Genomic DNA, 19,350 nt, shown 5'->3' on the forward strand with positions numbered 1-19,350 from the left:
CCTATTATCAGTGTGTGTACCTATCTGAAAACCCCTTTTCTTTGCCTTAATTCCGCCTTAGTTGTGCAGAAAGACTGTAGGTGTTCTTTGTGTATTTGTTACATCATTTACAGTTTTCCATTGAAAAGTGAAATAGTCATACTGTCGTTCTTAGATTTAGATCTGTCGTAAGTGTCGATTTTGATCTTAGGCGAAAGTTCCTTTGCTGTTGACAGTTGATTATACTTTTTACTTTTGCTTTGGTTTGAATTTGTCTCTTTCTAAGTGTCGAAACGAGTGTTTACTTCAAAATCATAAAGTGTCGTAATCTTCTCTACCTTCATGATTTCGAAAAAGAAGCTTGTTTGTGTTTTTCACTTGAAAGCAAATTCAAATTTGTACATCAACTTTCTTTTTAGGCATCAATATTAAGAAAGTGAAAACAAATACATGCATTTGTGCATTTGCATATTGATAGTTTGTATGGTTTGATTTAGGAAAAGTGCATTTACAGTGTGCTATTTTCTCTTTGAGAAACGATTGTGTCTTTCTTTTCCCCTTTTAGCTAGGATTTTCATTTTTGAAAAGAGATAAATGCTTGCTTATCATCTTTAGATTGCATTTAGGAATTTCATCTACATCTCGTGGTGATCCAAAAAGGCAAACTTCTAAGAAATATCAACCTAAAATAAATTGAATGAACTTAACAATGCTTTGTAACTTAACGCACAACATAGAGGTCTAGGCTAGAGATGTGTTCCGGCGTCATAAAACCTGGTGACTGTCGGCCTCACTGATGGTTGGGTGATTCCTCCTGAGAGACGATAAGTGCCAGTACGGATTGTGCTCCCATGTACTGTCGAGTATATATTGGGAGACCCCTATACGCATAAAACCTTTATCCATAGGAAGCCGTGTCGGCCGCCCTACTGATCGCAATGCACTGAACACAACATTCGGGAAGATTGACCGCCCGTACCTTAAAAAGTATTCTGCAGTTTTGCGATTGGTTTGGCACACCCTCTACCTAGAACTCCAGAGCAGTCCCTTTCGTTCCTTTTCAGACTCCTTAACTGAAAAGGTCCATCTGAGCACTTGTCACTTCAGGCTCATTAAAAATCGAAGGAGACTAGTGTCATCTTTTGCTTTTTCTCGACTCTTTAAAATTGAAAAAGCAAGTTGTGTCCAAGCGTCGTTAAAATTTATTTTAAACGGAATATTCATACCCTTTTTCCCGCGTTGATCTTTAGGTTGAGAAAATGGAGCCTACAAACCAACGAATTCCCCTTGGTGGAAATCCTAGTCCTTTCTCCTCTTGGGGAGATGTTGGTGCGCCCCATATGGCCACATTGTCGCTTCCAGGACTGACAATTGGCTTGCCAGTCTGGCTCTTCTCAACCAATGTTGTTCAGAACACCACTATTCTTGAACAGTAGAATCAGCAATTAGACGAGTCCAGAGTTTCCCACCAACCTTCTACTTCCTCTAATTCTTCCTCTCTTCTTTCCTCTTCGCTTGATGGGGTTGGCAAAGCCAGAAGTCAAGTTCCTAAGGAGAATAAGGAAAAGAAGAAGAAAGAGAAGAAGAAGAAGGAGCCAAAAGCGACTGGGGGCAAATGAGTGTTGTCTAACGAAAATCCACACACTGCACTGACCAGGCCTAAATTGCCATGTGTCATTTGCAAGGGAGACCACTTTCACAGAGATTGTCCTTGCATCCCTCGGATACTAAGGGACTGGTCTCCCCGTTTGCACAATCTGGTGGCGTCAAGCTCTAATAGCCATGTTGAAAGCACACCGTCAACTAGCGAAAGTGAAGTCCCAGGACAAAAAGGGAGAACTAGGTCTCCCTATAAACTGTGCGAAGGCAATCATGCCATCCACCGTTGTCCCTTCTTAGACGAAGCTAAAAGAGTTTTGGATGATCGTCCGGTTTCACCGTTACGACTTCCTCCTGGATATAAAAAACTCTTGCCAAGTCCTTTGTTAGTTGAGAATCCAGCTAGCCCGCTCAAGTGGTCAGCTGAAGTGCCGGTCATTGAAGATGAACCAGTTGAATCCATACCCGACGAAAGTCAAAAGGTCGAGGCGGCAGTTGACCCGGTCTTTCCTTCAGAGGATTTATCTTCGAATGACACAGTCACTGAAGAGAACAAGGATGACACCATCCAAATTATCTTCATCAACATAGACTCCGACGAACACGGGGGCAACCTACCCATTCCTTTATCGTAGGAAGGAAGTTCATCAGAGCCATATCCAGCCGTCTACTCGGTCCCACCTCCAAGCAACCTAGTTGTCTCCTTCGACTAGAATCAACTAGGCAGACAGCAAGCATACCATTCAGAATTATTGTCCAAATATATAGAATGGTCATGGCTGGTACCATCATAGATGAGGGGGCTTCTGTGAGTATCCTTTCCTCTACTGCTTGGAAAGAGCTTGGTTCGCCATCGCTTTTGCCTGAGATGAGAAATCTAACAGGCTTTGATAAAGGAACCAGTCGACCTTTAGGGATCCTCCCCAATGTGCCCATAACATTGAAAGGGAAGACCGTTCAAATGAACATGATGGTCGTTCAAGGACCCTTGGATTATAACCTACTCCTTGGACGAGACTATATTTATTGCATGGGAGCCATCGTCTCCTCACTCTTTAGAGTAATGTGTTTTCCGCACGAAGGAAGAGTGGTCAGGCTCGTGGACCAGCTTTCATTTCCCAGATCACGCATCGCAAATAGTCATATACCATCCCTAAATGGTATCTTCACGCAAGAAATGTCTCAACCCACGGTCCGTCCTCCCGATGAGCGCGAGTAATTTGGAGGGATATGACTGGAACCCAGGGGGCATGCGTCCTGGTCTGCTTCGGCAGGAAAACTTTGGGTATAGGGTAGGTTTCCACGGGAGAATATGACTAGTCCGTACCCCGTCCGTGATTGGAAGAGGGGTTGTTCTAGAATAAGATTCTTTTGTCAAAGTTATGTGAATCGGCGGGCGTCGTCATTCACCTTTGTTTATCTCGGTAGACATCACCGAATAAGTGTTTTGTTTGCTGCGCAAATGAGACAATCTTTGGTAACCTGAAAGAGGTAGGCCTTTCCTGGTAGAACAAATGTTCTATCTGCAAATTGAGGGGTAACCTTGAAATCGTATTTTATACCTGGGGGCATGCAAACCTTTTGGAGTGCAAGCAAGGGGCGGCTATTTATTTTTTAAATTTTTAGGACCTCTAACCCTTTAAACTCGTAGGATTAGTCGTTTCCGAACTTGCATAACAAAAGGATGCGGGGAAAAGCTTTGTAAGGTGCAAGCTCCATAAAAAAAGGCATCTTACATGAGACATTCTTATCATATGACTGGATTAATCGAGCAGTTTTAGCACATAGTTCATACTCGTTAAAAAATAAACATAAGATCGAGCAGTTTTAGCACATAGTTCATGCTCGTTAAAAAATAAACATAAGACCGAGCAAGTGTTTCAATCCACGTTTAAGCTCGTTAAAAAATGAACTATCCTCCGGTAAATAACCACCGTGAATGTAACATTATCAGCCATTAAAGCCTTGGTCGTGTTTGCACCGTCACCTCCACTTTTTCATTTGGCCGATCATTCACCTCCATTTGATTGTTTACCCATTTTGAGGAACAGCTGTGAAGAGTGATTTCACTAGCCATCCTTGTGACACTGCCGTGCTTGGAAAATTCGAACCCTTACCTGGAATCAGCTGCTACCCATTTTATCACGCGTTCCTCAAAAGACGAGTCTTCTTTAAGCTCTTTTCATCTGACTCGTAAAATATGAAAAGATTGCCGAGTTTTGGCCTTCCAGCTCGTTAAAGCGACCGGAAGAGCTATCCCTCCTCTAGATTTTAATCTTTTTGGACCTGAGGGATTATTGCACAAAAAGATCGAGCGCTTGTTTTTTTCGGCTCGTTAAAACTATCGAAAATTCATCCCTTCTGTATTGCTTTATACTTTTTCGGACTTAAGGGATTAGATGACGAAAAAGGAATTTCGGAGTTAACTTTACGTACCTTTTCAGACTCTCTAAAAATGAAAAGGACCGAGTTATCTTTGACATTAGACTCGTTAAAAACATTAATAGCAACAAACTTGTCTTTAGACGAGAACGAGTTTCACTATCGCTAGGCTCGTTAAAACATAGCGATGGGTTTGCCCGAAGGGCAAATTATAGAGCAAGCATATGTTATCCTCCTCAAGCTTGAAAAAAATAAAGAGGTACTGGTCAGCAATTACTGGGGAAAAATTGGGAAGAAACTCAAAGAACCTTTATTGGTAGCAAGTCGCTCTTGAACATGACACTTCCACTCCGTGCCTGAGTCGGGTTGGGTTGTTTCATTCACCGGTCACATCACCATGGTCTCCCCATACCATCCACATTTGGGGTAAATTCTACCAATCCATCACATAAGTGTTGCCGACATGTTCAAGAGAAGTCATCCAGAGAAGTCACCCGTGTCCCATCCACTACCATACATTATACTTCATTCTTTCATGACCGCCACCCTAAACCATATATCACCAGATCGTTTTCACCTCCATCAAAATCATTTGCTCCATTCCGTGTCATTGATGTGGGATTCATCAAGGCCCTCCTTTGACGGATCGCTTCTTGTCGACATCAGCTCATTATCCAAGAAGCTGATCTAGGAACACCCCATTCAGTACTTTGAAGCTTGCATGCCTCAATGGCAAGTTTCTCACTTCCGGCGACAGGTATACATCAATGACCTTCGACCGAAAGATTTTGCGTGGTGTTCGACGCCAAGTCCTTTATTCACACCACATGAATTGTACTGCAGTACCTTGAGGGTCATTATCATTATCGGTGATTCCTCTCGCGCTTGTTAACAGTTTACATCATTGACTGGTAATCAAGTGATGTCTTTCCATGTTCGACTCCAAAACATTTCTCACATGGATCGACTTGTACTTAGAGTGAAGATCGAACGAGATTGAAGACCCCGGATCTAGTTTCATCCATCCGGGCTACGATATATATTCAGGAAAAATAAACACATTGACATGTACATCATTGCAGAACAGATAATCATCCTACCAAAAGGATGATGATTTCATCAGAATCATCGGTCTACCATCAGATGATTGTCTGTCCTATGTACATAAAAATGAATTTATAAAGCTGAGCATGGGAATTCCCGCCTCAGCTAGATCATGAAAACAGTATGAAAAATAATTTATTGTATTGTATCTTATTACAGGTCTCCTCCCAGCATTGAAAGAACTTCGGATCCTCCTAATAAAGCATTTCACCCGATAAACGACGTCATACTTTAGGGGGCAACTGTTATAGACATTTTTGTGCCTTACAGCTCTAAGCATGAAATGTCCATAATCCAAGGGATCCAAAGTCCCTAAAAGTGTTGTTCCTGCCCCTAAAGGAACAAGGTCAACCAATGACAGCTTCTCCCACAAGTTCTCCACCAGAAACTGCTCAAAACTAGTCAAATCAGGATCAATTCAGAAGCTCCACTAGTTGCCTGCGTTGCAAAGCACCCAAATACACTAGCTAGGTGCGTTGCAACACACTTGAATGCACTACCCAAGTGCGTTGAGCGGGAAATTACAAGTGGCAGATTCATTCAACGAGGTGGAGAGACAATGGAAGCTTCCAAAATCTTCTCCAATGACACTTGCCTCACTGAATTCGACCAGTGATGAGTAAGAGGCTCTCAGTCTCCAAGTGGAAGCAAGAACTGACAGAGAGAAGCCACAAGTCAAAACATAAGCTAACTCATCCTCTCTACTTACATCTATATATGGATCCCTCATCCCAGAGATCCAGGGGCTGGAATTTTGTACTTTGCATAGAATTGCTGTTGGTTTGAGATTGAGATTAGTACATTGGGTGATTTATGCTTTGTTGGAGGTGAGGAAGGGATTCCTTTGCTGGGAGGTAGATGCTGGATCGGGACTCACTTGGTTGTATCTCCTCTTGGACTTTCTTATCATATCAATAAAACTATTTGTGTTTCTTCTACATGCTTGTATATCAGTGATGTTTTGTTATATTTGCATGTTTAGCTTAATCTGATCCTGAGCTTTTTATGAATGTAAATCTATATCTTCATGTAGTTTCTCTCTTCTGTGATCTTGCAGGAATTCAGTGAAGCTGGGCCTTTAAGGGAGCAGGCAGCGGGAAGCGAACAAAGGGAAGAGCGATTGGATCAACAAACTAGCGAAAGACACAAGTTAGTTACATCCTTCCTCTTCATTTACATTTCATAAAGAAGAATACTCAAGCAGTTTTCTTTGTTTGTTGCTAAGGCACTGTCACACCTTAGAGTGGGATAGGGGCATTCTGAATAGATACTTTTCCCAACAACACTCCATGGATTCATTATCATCTCCTTACTGTTATGTTGGGGCAATGATGTGTAGGATGTGGGGAATGCATGATTCAGCAAAGTTTACTACTGAAATGGTTCCTTTAATGGAACCGACAGTTAATAGTTATGTGATGGATTGGGCAAAAATATTGTCCGATAAATTAGCCACTGCAATTCTTGACTTTATAACATATGCACGTAAAACCAGTAGAACAATTCCCCTTTTTATTATAGTGCTTATATTATGGATACTTTTTGCTTTAATTTTGAATACCCAGTACTCAGGTGGAGATGGACTACACAAGACCCTAAGCCAATCCACATTTATCATCAGATGTTATGGAAGGCACATTATAAAGACCACTTGTACCAAATCTGTAATGGTTTCATGTTACCTATCTATTATGCCATTTTTGATAAGCCTGCGCCAAGGATTTCCGAGGAGGCAACAATCGACTTGACTGTTGTAGGGAATTGGTTTGGGGAAGAAAAGTTCACATATATAAGGGTTTATGGTAGCCTCGCAAAACCCCATGTCCTTCCTTTGTATATACCTGATAATTTGTTGGCTCGAGAGTTGGCCTACAAGATAACCACAACAAGAACATCCAAAACTCTTAGGAATTCTAAAAAGCAGTCATGGCCTACATTTCCTTTGAGGTGCGGTGTTTACACTCTACATGATTACAAACATGGAGAGAAAGAGACAAAAAAGATAAACATGCTCAATCTTGCAACCATCCCCAACAGGCAATACGACCCAAGGAAAGTTGCCTATAATGTGCTTGAACAAGCCAAACTTACAAAGTTTGACCATGAAAAAGATCAATTTGACGACCTGTTTTCTTCATCAGAATCATTATTTCAGGTAAAGACATTGGCCAAAATGAAATATAAAGACGAAGGACTGGTAGAATTCAATAGGCTCAGAGAACAGAGGTTGCAAACTCTGCCACTGGACTTATTAGCTACTACCCCGACAACTCAGTCAAGCGAGCCTGAACAGCGAATTATCGACAAACCTCCTGCTACAGAGGAAATCCCCGAAAAGGGAAAAGAGCCAGAACAAGAGACAGAGCAGGAGAAAGAAAAGAAATAGGACAGTGAGTATATTGATCTAGATACGTAGATTGATCCCAAACTCCTCAAAGAGTGGCAACAATTTGACTCTATTATAAGCAATCCTGAGACTTCACAAGGGTTCGACACACCTCAAGTAACAGTCGGTCAAGAAACAACAACAACTACGGTTCCAATTGAAGGAACCAGCAGCCTATCCATCAGCAAAGATGCAGAAATAATTCCTAAAGATCCATCCGATCAGATTTTTTTGCAGATAGAAGACATACCACCATTCGATGTCTTTTATAGTCCCAAACACAGGGCCATGGTGAAAATATAGAGAAAAAGGAGGAGACTTGATCAATCTTCCCTTTTACCAGAACAAATAGAGATGGCTAATGTGGTGTGGAAGGAGGAATTTAACCCTTCCGATGACCTTACAAAACTTTCTCAGTATGCCGGAGCTTATTCGGCAGCCACCATGGATAAAGCCTCGGAAGTAAGCAATCTACTTAAGGAAAGAGATCAAACAATTGTTTCATTGCAGTCACAGGTGTCTGAAGCACAACGAAAAATAGAACAATTAGAACAACAACTATCAACACAGTAGCAGGTAAACAATCAATTAAAGGAGCAATTGCTTAAGGAGAAGCAGAGGATAGACTTAAGCATAGTACAGAAACAAAAGGAATTATCCAAGGCATTGGCTAGAATGAAGACAATGAATGAACAAATGAGTAAGACTAAAGATGAGAAAATCACTCAACTAACACACCAAGTAGAAAATTTCAAGAGTCTTCCTCAACCAGTAGAGTTCAGAACCGAATCTCTCCAAATCAACAAAGCATTGATTACACAGCTAAAACTGCTTTGTCACAATATTTCTCTGGTTGAGCCTCTTTGTGAAATTACTGCGTCAATAGTTGACAAATCAGTCGATGCCAGGCAGGATTTGGAACAGGCTGATGAAACTTTGACCAATTTTTTGGCTTGGCAAGACACCAGTGAAGGGCAAGCCGCGAATCTGCCTAAAATTCTAGAGTCACACAAAGAAATCCTTTTTCTAGAATGGCAGTCACAACTGATGAAAGCAGAGAGAGAAACATCAAGATGCAGATTATCAACCAGTAATTTAATTGAGTTAATCAATGACACTCTTTATCTGTCTAACATGATTTCACAGTGCTCTCCAGGTAAATTGACGTCAGCCAAAGCCTTCAAACAAACATGCAATTAAGAATTGGAGAAGAATGGAAGATTAATCACCGGCATCGGAAGTTTAACTTGGGATACCTTTTGGTTTTTATTAATAAAACCATAGAGTCAGAGGGTCGCACTCAAATGTTTAACCGATGCCATCAGTTGCATGATTCCCGAAATCTATGATGCCACATACACAACTCAACTACATTCTTGTCTGAGTTGCCCTCCAGAATTGCAACCGATGCTTGCTATTTTCCAGCTCAAGCCAAAGGGAGATCATCAGAAACAATGAATCATGCTGCCGACTGCAAACGAGCTGATTTTGAGGAGATACTCATAATGTAGTTGTACCAATTAATAGCATTTTTATTTTGTAATTAGTTAGCCTAATTAGTATTTATAGGCCCTTTCATGCATTTAGAAAGGGTCCTCAGTTTTTGTATAAACTCAAATCAGTAAGTCACACTATTGTGCTTCTGATCTATTTTTATGAAGACTGGGCCAGTATTCTGAATTTTAACGAAGAAAGCTTTGATGACATGTGCACTATTGCCTTATTGTGGAAGTGTTTCTAAGTTAGAATAAGGAATTTGAATGCGATTGATATCGGGAGTGATTCAAATAACATATGGTACTATTATCTATGCTCTTGCCTCATTCTTGCATGTGAATCAACATTTATTTAATCTTTCTATCATTGGATATATGTATGTGTTTTAACAACAATCCTTATACTTATCACTATTGAATGTCTAAGGAGTGTTATTCTTTCAATCATATTTATGTCTATGATATATATGAAGAATAGTGTAATAATGTTTTCTTGATTACCTTGTTCAACTAATTGAACAAAGTAATTATCATATGAATAAATGTCTTTGTTTACCAACAGAGTCATCTATATGTCTATTTGTGTATAAAGATCATCAAAAGTTACACTAAAGCAGAAGTTTCCCAGGATAGGATAGTTGTTCATAATTTTACTTTTAGATTAAATCATTCATCCGTTATCATTAGATATTAGAGAATCAACCACTTATCCATCCTATTTACTAATCATTGGGAAACTGGTCCCATTATTTCCAGTCGGAGCCACCACACCAAACAGAAAAGGAGCTGCCTTTAAGGTCCGGACCGGGTGGTTTTCCCCGATGTTGTTGCAGCGATTTTCAAGGCATCAACAATTGGTCATATCCATCTTTGTTCTTTTGCAAGAGAATAACAACTAATGTGATTTCATAAGCGAAATAAAAGACACTTAAATGTTGAGAGTAATCTAGATTGGCTAAGATGGGGGCTCTTGCAATGGCATTTTTAATATGATCAAATGTATACCTAGAAAGAAAATTCCATTGGATTTCATGGTTATTTTTCAGCATATTAGTTATGTACTTAACTATTTCAACATAGTTAGGGATAAATTTTCTTAAAAATATACTTTTTCCAAGGAAATCTTGGACTTCCTTATTGTTCCTTGGTAATACGGGGGCCTGAATTGCTGAGATTGTTTTTGGATCAATGACTACTCCTTCTTTGGAAATTATGTGGCTGAGAAATTTTCTTTCTTGGAGTGCAAACAAAGACTTCTTCAGATTAAGAGAAATCCCAAATTTCCTGCACCTATCAAAAACCTTTCTCAAATGCTTCAAATTCTTTTCATCGGAATTGGGAAAAAATAGTTAAATCATATAAATAAATAGCAGCAAATTTGCTGGTATTACCTACAAATTCAAGGTCCACAGCACGTTGAACTGTGGCTCTAGCATTAGTTAACCCAAAATCCATTCGTTTATACATGAATGTGCCCCATGGAGTTGTAAATGCAGTTTTTTCTCTATCCTCTAGACGAACCATAATCTAATTATATCCAGAAAATCCATCTAACATGGAAATTATTTGGGCTATGGAAACTTTCTGAAGTAATTGATCCATCTTAGGTAATGGATAATTTCCCTTCAAGGAAGATTTATTCAAATTCCTAAAATCTACACATAATCTAATTTCACCATTCTTTTTCCTCACTGGAACTAGATTGGCTACCCAATATGAATATCTTAATGGAAGTATTATTTTAGCATCCAGTAGCTTCTTTAGTTCTTTTTCAATTACAGGAAGAAGGACATGATTAATTCTCCTCAATTTTTGTTTGAAAGGTTTTGCCTCTGGTTTTAATGGAATTTTGTGTTCAATAAGAGATGTATCATATGTTTTTAATTCATTATAAGACTAGTAAAAAACATCTTTGTAGGCTTTAAGGAGGGTTGAATATTTATCTTTAGCTTCCATTGGCAGGGATGCATAAATTTTAACGTTTCTGATCTCTTCAAAACTTCCAATGTTATAAATTTCAATATTTTCATCAGGTGAATCAAAAAGTGGATTTTTGGGGACATCATTATGATCAAAGATATTAGCAAGAGGGATTAACCCTTTTGGAATAAATTTGTTAGAGAGTTGGATAATGTTATGATCAACAATTTTAAAATCAAATTGTGGTGTTTGATTTCTGTTATCAATTTCAAGATTATCAAGTGGTTCTTCCTCAACTTGCATGTTTGAGAATCCATATATGACTTGCAAAAAGGATTTTAGTTGCTTGCCATGATAAAAAAATTTCCAGTACTTAAGGTTTTCAGGAATAGATGGTCTATACTTGACTTGAATTTGATATTGGACAAGAATATTATCAGGGATTTTAAAGGAACTTGTAGAAACAACCATGGAATTTGCATGTATGTTTTGATCTCTAGGAACAACAGTAATATTGAATGTTGAAAAGAAATTTTCATTTGAATCCCAAACTTCATTCCTATAAGATCTCAATCTTGGGTGCTTAGTTTGACAAAGATTTCTAACTTGTCTAACAATAAGTTCATAATCACTATATACGCTTAAGTTTTGCACCTTAATACTTCTTCCTAACTCCAATCCTAGCAGAAACGCTTCATACTCTGCTACATTATTGGTTACATCGAATTCAAGTTTGTATGAATGGGTAATGTTTTATTTATCTGGGTAAATTAGTACAATTCCAGCTCCTACTCCTTCCTTTGAACAAGAACCATCAAAGTACATTTTCCAAATATCAGTTTCAATGGTTTTAGGTTGATCAACAATATATTCAATAGTTAGTTGAGTATTTTTTGAATTATTTACAGATAGTTCAAAAAAACCAAAGTCTTGATCAATAGCATAAATAGGATGCTTCCTAGCTTGATCATCTCTACAAACAGTGTTCACAAATCTGACCTCTCTATACAACCTGAGATACTCACCCCCATAAACTAGAATAGTGGCATAAGACATATCCATTTGTAGGCTCCATCCTAGTTTAGTAAAACAAGATCTTGAGAGTAGCATGCCAAATTTGGAGGGAAGTCAGTGACTACTATGTCTAAAACCACACTTTTGATAGGGATCTGAGCTAAGGTAACCACCAAATCTTTAATGTGTCCTAGACAAGGAACTTTATTGGAGTGAAAAGTGTAATTATCATGGTAAGTTCTAGTGACTTCTAATTGCAGCTGGTCCATGACCACTTTAGGCATTAGATTATGGGGCGCCCCAAAATCTAACATACAATTATATAGTAGGAAACCATTAATTTTCATAGTCACATAAAACGGTGCTGCATTCTCATCTATCATGTCAGAGCGAGGACCAAAAGCTACTGAGGGTTTTTTGTCCTGCAAGCTTATCACATCCCCTTCAACATCCACACTAGATGATTGAATCCATTTTAAAACTTGGTTCTTATACCCTGGAGTTGGTATTTTAACCCTTTCCAGTTCTCTTTCAACATTGAAGGTTGCCAAAATAGTTTTATCAATTTGACTTTTGAATCATAGTTGTCTGGGTATTAGTAGATTTTATCTAAGGTTAATTTTGAATGGGACCTTTTGGAGGTATACCAAGCCATGCCCTAGGTCTAAGATCATATATTCTATTTAATTCTCCAATTAGAAATTCTGATAATGCTTGGTATTTAGAAATTTAATTTTCTTATTGATTTTGGAAAGACTGATTTGGAGGGTGAGGAACAATAGCATTATGTAGGTGTAGAATCAAAATTATTTATATCTTCAGAAGTTAGAGGACCAATATCATCTAGTTTTTGGTCATCAATCGTTAAAGGAGGTTGGATCTATTGATCAGTGTTAGGTCTCTGTAAAATTTTAATTTGAGGGGCTCTTCTAAACTGATTCTATGGTCTGACAACAACTTGTTGTATGGTTCTAGGCTGAGTTTCAATATCAGAAACTCTATTAGATAGGTTTCTAAGTAATTATGTTGTCTCATCTATATTTTGATCATCATTTTTGGTCTTTGAGGAAGATCCTTCCTCCTTAGCCTTCACTTTTCTTTAAGCCTTTTCATCCTTGGCTTTGAGTTTAGATGAAGATGATCTGTTAGCCTCAACTTATATAGCGTTAGTCTTCATATTATAAAGGGTAGGAGATGTCCTTTCCCTTAGCATGACTACAAAGTAATCATTAAAGGATTTGTAAAACCTAACCTTTGCTATTGTAACAAGAGATTTACAATCAAGAGGCATCTTGTGGTAAAGTTTATTAAATCGTTTAATAAAATATGCCACGGGTTCTCCATTGTTCCTTTTAAGCTCTTCAAACTCAATAACGTAGTAAACTGGACCTTTTTTGACACCTCATCGATTCTTTAATATAGTAGTTAAAACATTCTAGGAATGAATTGAATCATCCCTCAGTTGCCTAAACCATATCCTAACATGTCCCTCCAGAGACTGAACAAATAAACACATAAATACATCCTCATGCTCTATATTCATATTATCTGATGAGCCTCATCATTGGTTAAATATATGGACCTTAATTCACCTCCTAGCTTAGTCAAATCAACTCTTCTCACAATTTATTATATGTTTTGATTATATTTTGTTTAATGACATGAGTCAAAGTGAGATATTATGCCTAATGGACTAATGTGCATTGAATGCAAGTTTGTGAGAGAAAATCAAGGAAATTTGGCAAGATTAAGGGCTGAAACTCGAATGGGGCAAGGAAGATAGACTGTAGGAGGTAAATCCTCCTCATTTACTATTCCCTCATTCAAATATTCCTCCATCAATCACACTAGCTCGGAGTACAAGCATCCAAGTCATGAAGATCAAAAGGTAGTCGAGAAATTGACAGTCAAAGAGTTAGTTTATCTCGAGTTTGGGAGCCGAGACTCCTTATATTTAAGGAAGTTGTGGGAGACCTTAGTTGTATAAATAAAGAAGCCTAGAGCCTCATTAGGATTCAAATTTTTGCTGTAAAAACACTAGTTATATTTGAGCTCTAGACTTGTGGAAGACATTGCTATGTAATTTTGTGTTTTGATAATGCGAATGAGATTTTTCTTGATCCATTACTGAGTTAACTCAGAGAGTTGAAGCTCATGGGTTAGGGCCCAACCCTTGCAGCAAAGGCTCCTCTTCTTTTATCTGTATGCTTAGATTGATCTCATAGATTCATGGTTGAATTGTCCTTAGAAGTACTCATTGCAAGTAGTGTATATTTGATTAGTTTGTTTACTAGTTTGCTTCCATTTGTGCTTTACTTTAGCAGTAGTTTAGAAGAGATAAAGGACCATCAAAAATTTGTCAATAGGTGTTTTGGCCTCACTTCTTCATTAAGGGATAATTATTTGAGGAAAGGACTCCTATGCAGCCCCAAAAAGATAGAATTCTACTTTCTCATAGAATTTAGAGTATTCTGAACTTAAGCCAGCATTTGATCAATTTGCAAGAGTAGGAATTAGTCATCATTTCTTCCATATTCAGCCTTACAGTAGATATCATCAATGGTTCCATCTTATTCTGCAAGTTTTCCTCATGCATGAAGTAGACAACTAGCTCATTAAACTTTGTTTTCCTAGCTTATTGAAATTCCCCTTGTTTACATGATTTTTGGGAAAATATCAATGTTTGATGTAGTGCAGGTGTTTTAGAGGTAAAGGGAGATCTCATAGCCCACAACCTCCTTCAAAATTCATTGATCCATGATCATTCCTTTCTTTCACTAAGACCCTCACCAATTTCATCATTTTACAAGGAAACTTCTCCAAGCATGTTGAGCAAATCCAACCATCTCCCAACCTTGGTTTTGAGTTATGAGTGATCCTAGGAATTTTCTTGATTCATTCCATTCACCAACCATCTTCCCTAAGCCTTCCATCACCTTCAGCACCCATCATGTTTCTCTCGGTTGTATCCTGTAGAAATACAACGAACCTGGTAGGTTTTTAGGACATCTTGTAGGTTTTTCTGTAGTGGCCTGTTTTGAGGCCGCATTGAGGGGAAATCCTCTAGGAAGATAGAGAAGGTCACCTAAGGGTATCCCAAAGCTTCCGACCATCCACCATCATTCCTAAGCCACCTGCCACATCGCCAAAAGGGATTAGCTTTCACACTCTTGCATTAAAAAAAGAAGAAGAAGAAGAAGAAGAAGAAGAAGAAGATTTATTCTAGTCCTTTACATGCACAGTAGTAATGTTTGATGTTTTGAACTTACATGCTTAGGACAGTAGAATTTCATACATGTTAACTTAGCATTCTTGTAGAAGCATAGTCTCTTAGTAGTTAGTTAGGAAATGGTGTGTTTTATTATTGGATTTCAATCTTTTTCCTTACTGCAGTGGACAAGTTTTCTCTTAGAGTAGATTTCTCTTCCCCTCATTAGTAATCAAGATTCCTTTCAATACATATAACTCTAGCTTGAAAAACCCTCGTGGTCTCTCTCTAGCTAAATAGTGACAAAAGGGAAGAACCATAACTTTTACTTGTGTATACAACATTGTCACCTCCAAGTTTGTATGAACCCCAGGTTGATAAAGTAAAGCTAGTAGCCCCAGGAGTTGTAGCATTCTTGCTACAATACTGGTGCTCATCACTTTTTGGTGTCATTTCTAGGGAGGTGTCTAAGTAATATGTGATTACTGATTTCTTTCTTCCATTTCTTGCTTCTATTATTCTGCTATTAGTTTCATTTATGCAAGAGTAATTTGGTTTCTTTCTTTTCCATTCTGCATTCTTTGATTTCCTTTCCATTCTGCAAGTAAGATTTCATTCAAGTAGTTAATTTTCATTCAATCAGTTAGTTTTTTTTCAGTCTACAATTTCAATTCGGAAATCACTTTCAAAGTTTGAAAAAATACAAAACAAAACAAAAACATTTTTTTCATGCCTCATAGGAATAGGGATAATGTAGGGAATTTTTTGCCAAAGACCCCCACTGCTTCAAACAATCAACCTTCCTTCTTCTTAAGTGGTTGTGAATTGGAGGAACCCTTAAGTGAGAAACCAAAGATATTTGAAGAGACTACAGGGGAAGAAGAAGAAGAACCCATTCCTACTAAACCAATAACTTAAAATAGAAATGACAGAGGAAATATAGAAAGAGTTGAGGGTGCCTTCCCCATCAGGGAGACCAATGGGGATACTAGGATGAAGAATATAAGCCCCATTTCCCTTCTACATTTCCATGGCCTAACCTCAGAAGATATAGACACTTTCTTATTTGAGTTTGTTGTCATATGTCGAACCTATGACTACACCAATGATCCGAATTGGATCCATAGAAGATTGTCAAAGGACCATGACTGTATCAAGTCGAAAAAATCTCTAAAGAATTCCAAAACAGCGATCAAAGACACCCTAAACCTCTGGCAATGGCAGCCTACGTGGAACAATGACGACCTTGGTTAAATTGCACTAACCGAGGTCCATGGAGACCGCACAGGAGGCCAAAGTAGCCCCTGGGAGCCCCAAATCAGGAAACGGAGGTAGATTTTGATGCGTGATTAGCGCTGGGCAAACAAGGCCGAAATGGAGGAAGCCTAAGCACTCGATTACATTGGGAACCGAAGGACCACAGGCGGAAAAGGAAAAAAATGCTAAATGTACAAGGTGGGACCCATGATCTGGAAAACTGGCGATATTGATTGGGGCGCCCATGAATGGTAAGAAGTTTTGGACGAGAGCGGAGTGATTCCATACATCGATCGATGCGTGGCAAGTGGAGGTGAGAGAAAACCGCCATTGATTGCACGCTATTGGTCGAGCAAGTCAACTGCACGAAACGTGTATATGGCCTCAGATCTGGAGGGCCCAGATCAGACGGCTGAGATCATGCTCGAGAGAGGAAGCAGAATCGACAGAGAATTAAGCCACATTTTAGAAGGGATTTGGAATCCGTTTGACTGCCATGGTGGAGGAAGAACTCATCCATGACGTAATTGAAGAAACGAATCGATGAAGTATGCTGGCACCATTTAGAGGAGGATAAGTGGCCACTCCCTGAGCATTCATGATGACGCCGAACCAGGAACTCCAAGTGTAGCTGTAGAAGGTGAATCGAAAGAGGTGGAAGAGGAACCGAACATGCATAGAGTTCGAATGGCTAAAGCCATGAACAGAGACAGTCAAATCAGTGAAGTAAGATAGCAAGAGTCGAGAGACGAAGAAGTGGAATAGTGAACCCAGAGAGGAGAACTGAACAAAGAGAATAGTAAAGAAAAGCAGAAGAGGACAGAAGGCCAAGCTGACCAGATGCAGCATCGAGCACCAGAGGCTTGGGAGATCCGAGCCGCCCCAGAGAGGATCTGTCCAGGCTGAGCACCACATTGGGCTCTCCCTTGTAGACTAGAAGGTCACATAGTTGGTAGGAAGAAGAAGTCTATGTACTCAAGTGGCTTGGGGAATCCAAGAACCACCCTGCCAAGCAAAACCTGCTTCAGGAGAACTCACATTGAGTCCCTATATTGTAATTTCTATGCTTAAAGACATAATAAAACAGGGCCACCAATGAAATCTGGACCGGAGATGTAGCCCTAGAGAATTGGGTGAACTCCTTATTAAAATTGCTTGTGTCTTTATGTTTGCTTACTGTATTTCTCTGTTGTCTTTCCATTTTATTGTCTGTGTATTGGCAATTTGATCAATCCGTTGCTTGAATAACACAAAACACACACACTAGCACATGAGTCTATACTACCCTAGTTTAATAAATATTTAATTGATGTCACTCATAGGGTGAGTATCAGATCAAGTGGTATCAGAGCACTAGGTTGTAAGGTTAGAAAAGCTTGTGTTGGTTTAGTTGTGAATGCTCATAAGATCAAAGCTTAAATTAGGATAAGCAGAGTTGGTGGAAACTAATCCCGAAATTGGGAGAGTCTATTCTTAGAAGACAATGTCAGAGGAAGGTTCTGTTGGGCCAGACCCTCAATTCATATAGAGTTTCCTAGCTATAAAATCTGTGGTAGAAGAAATGTACAAAGACTTTAGAAAGCAAAAAGTTGAAGATTCGTCAGGTTCTAAACAAGATAAAGAAGAAGATCAGTCTCACTCCCATGACCACTCCAAAGGAAAGGGGAAAGAAGAAAGCTTTCTCACACCTCCTAATAGCCTTGTGCATAATAAGAAAGCATCTTTGATTAAGCTAGATGTTAAATTTGATTTGACTATATATGATGGAGAGCTAAATGCTAAAAAATTGGACAATTGGATTAGACAAATTGATGTGTATTGCAGAGTACAGAACATAAACTCAGACAAGAGTAAGATTCAGTTGGCAAGCCTACTCCTAGAAGGCACTGCCTTGGTTTGGTGGGAAGGCAGAACCCAAGATGATATGAAAAGACATGGTGAGACCATCTCTATCTGGAGTGACTATGTTTCTGCAATCAAAAAGCAGTTCTATCCATTGGCCTACATGCAACAAGCCATGATGAGTTGGCAAACTCTTCGACAGTTGAAAGGGAAAAGTGTGCAAGGGTATACTCAAGAGTTCAAAAAGAGAGCATTGATGATGGGTATCTCATTAGACTCACCAGAGACTCTTTTGAAGTACATTGGTGGTCTACATAGCTACATGAGGCATACCATCCTCATGTTTAATCCCACTAGTATAGATAAGGTATTTGTACAAGCTACTCATCTAGAAGCTCAAGGAAAGAATGGAAATCTAGAAGTTGGGGGACCATCCCAACCCACTGTAAGCAAGAGCAAGGAGAAAAGAAAACAGAAGTGGAAAGCAAGGAAGGCTAAAACTGCACAGAAAGCCAAAGCTTCATGCACTCACTGTAAAAAGGATGGGCATGATGATGAGCATTGTTGGATTCTGCATCCAGAGCTGAGACCTAAGAAGTCTGGGGGCAAGAAGAAGAATACAGCTGTAGCTATTCAGAAAGATTTGGGGTCAGACTCAGGAGATGAAACAACTATAGCAGCGATAGGTATAAAAGGTAAGAATTCTAAAGCATCTACTAGTAATTCTGCTCAATCTATTATTGATGAAGAAAATGAGAGAAAAAGGCATGAGCTATTCCATATTCGAGCTATTTCCAAAAATCAAAAGATTGATAGTGGCTCACAAGTAAATTTGATTTCCAAAGCAATTGTAAAGAAATTGGGATTAGCAACCACAACTCACAAGAAACCATACCCATTAGGATGGTTGAATGATAAAGCACAACTACAAATGACTAGACAGTGCAAACTCAAGTTTTCTTTTGGGTCAACATTTGTAGATGAGGTTGAGTTAGACATAATTCCTTTCAATATATGTGGAATTGTTTTAGGAAGTCCTTACTTGTATGATAGAAAGGCTATTTTCTATAGAGCTGAGAAAAAATATCTACTTGTTAAAGATGGAATCGAATACTTTGTAAGAGCTCATAAGCTCAAGAATAATTATACTCTCATAAACTCAG

The sequence above is a fragment of the Pinus tabuliformis genome, chromosome 9 (assembly GCF_031772625.1).
Source record: "Pinus tabuliformis cultivar Carrire ecotype Pingquan chromosome 9, CPIR1, whole genome shotgun sequence".
Lineage (NCBI taxonomy): Eukaryota > Viridiplantae > Streptophyta > Pinopsida > Pinales > Pinaceae > Pinus > Pinus tabuliformis.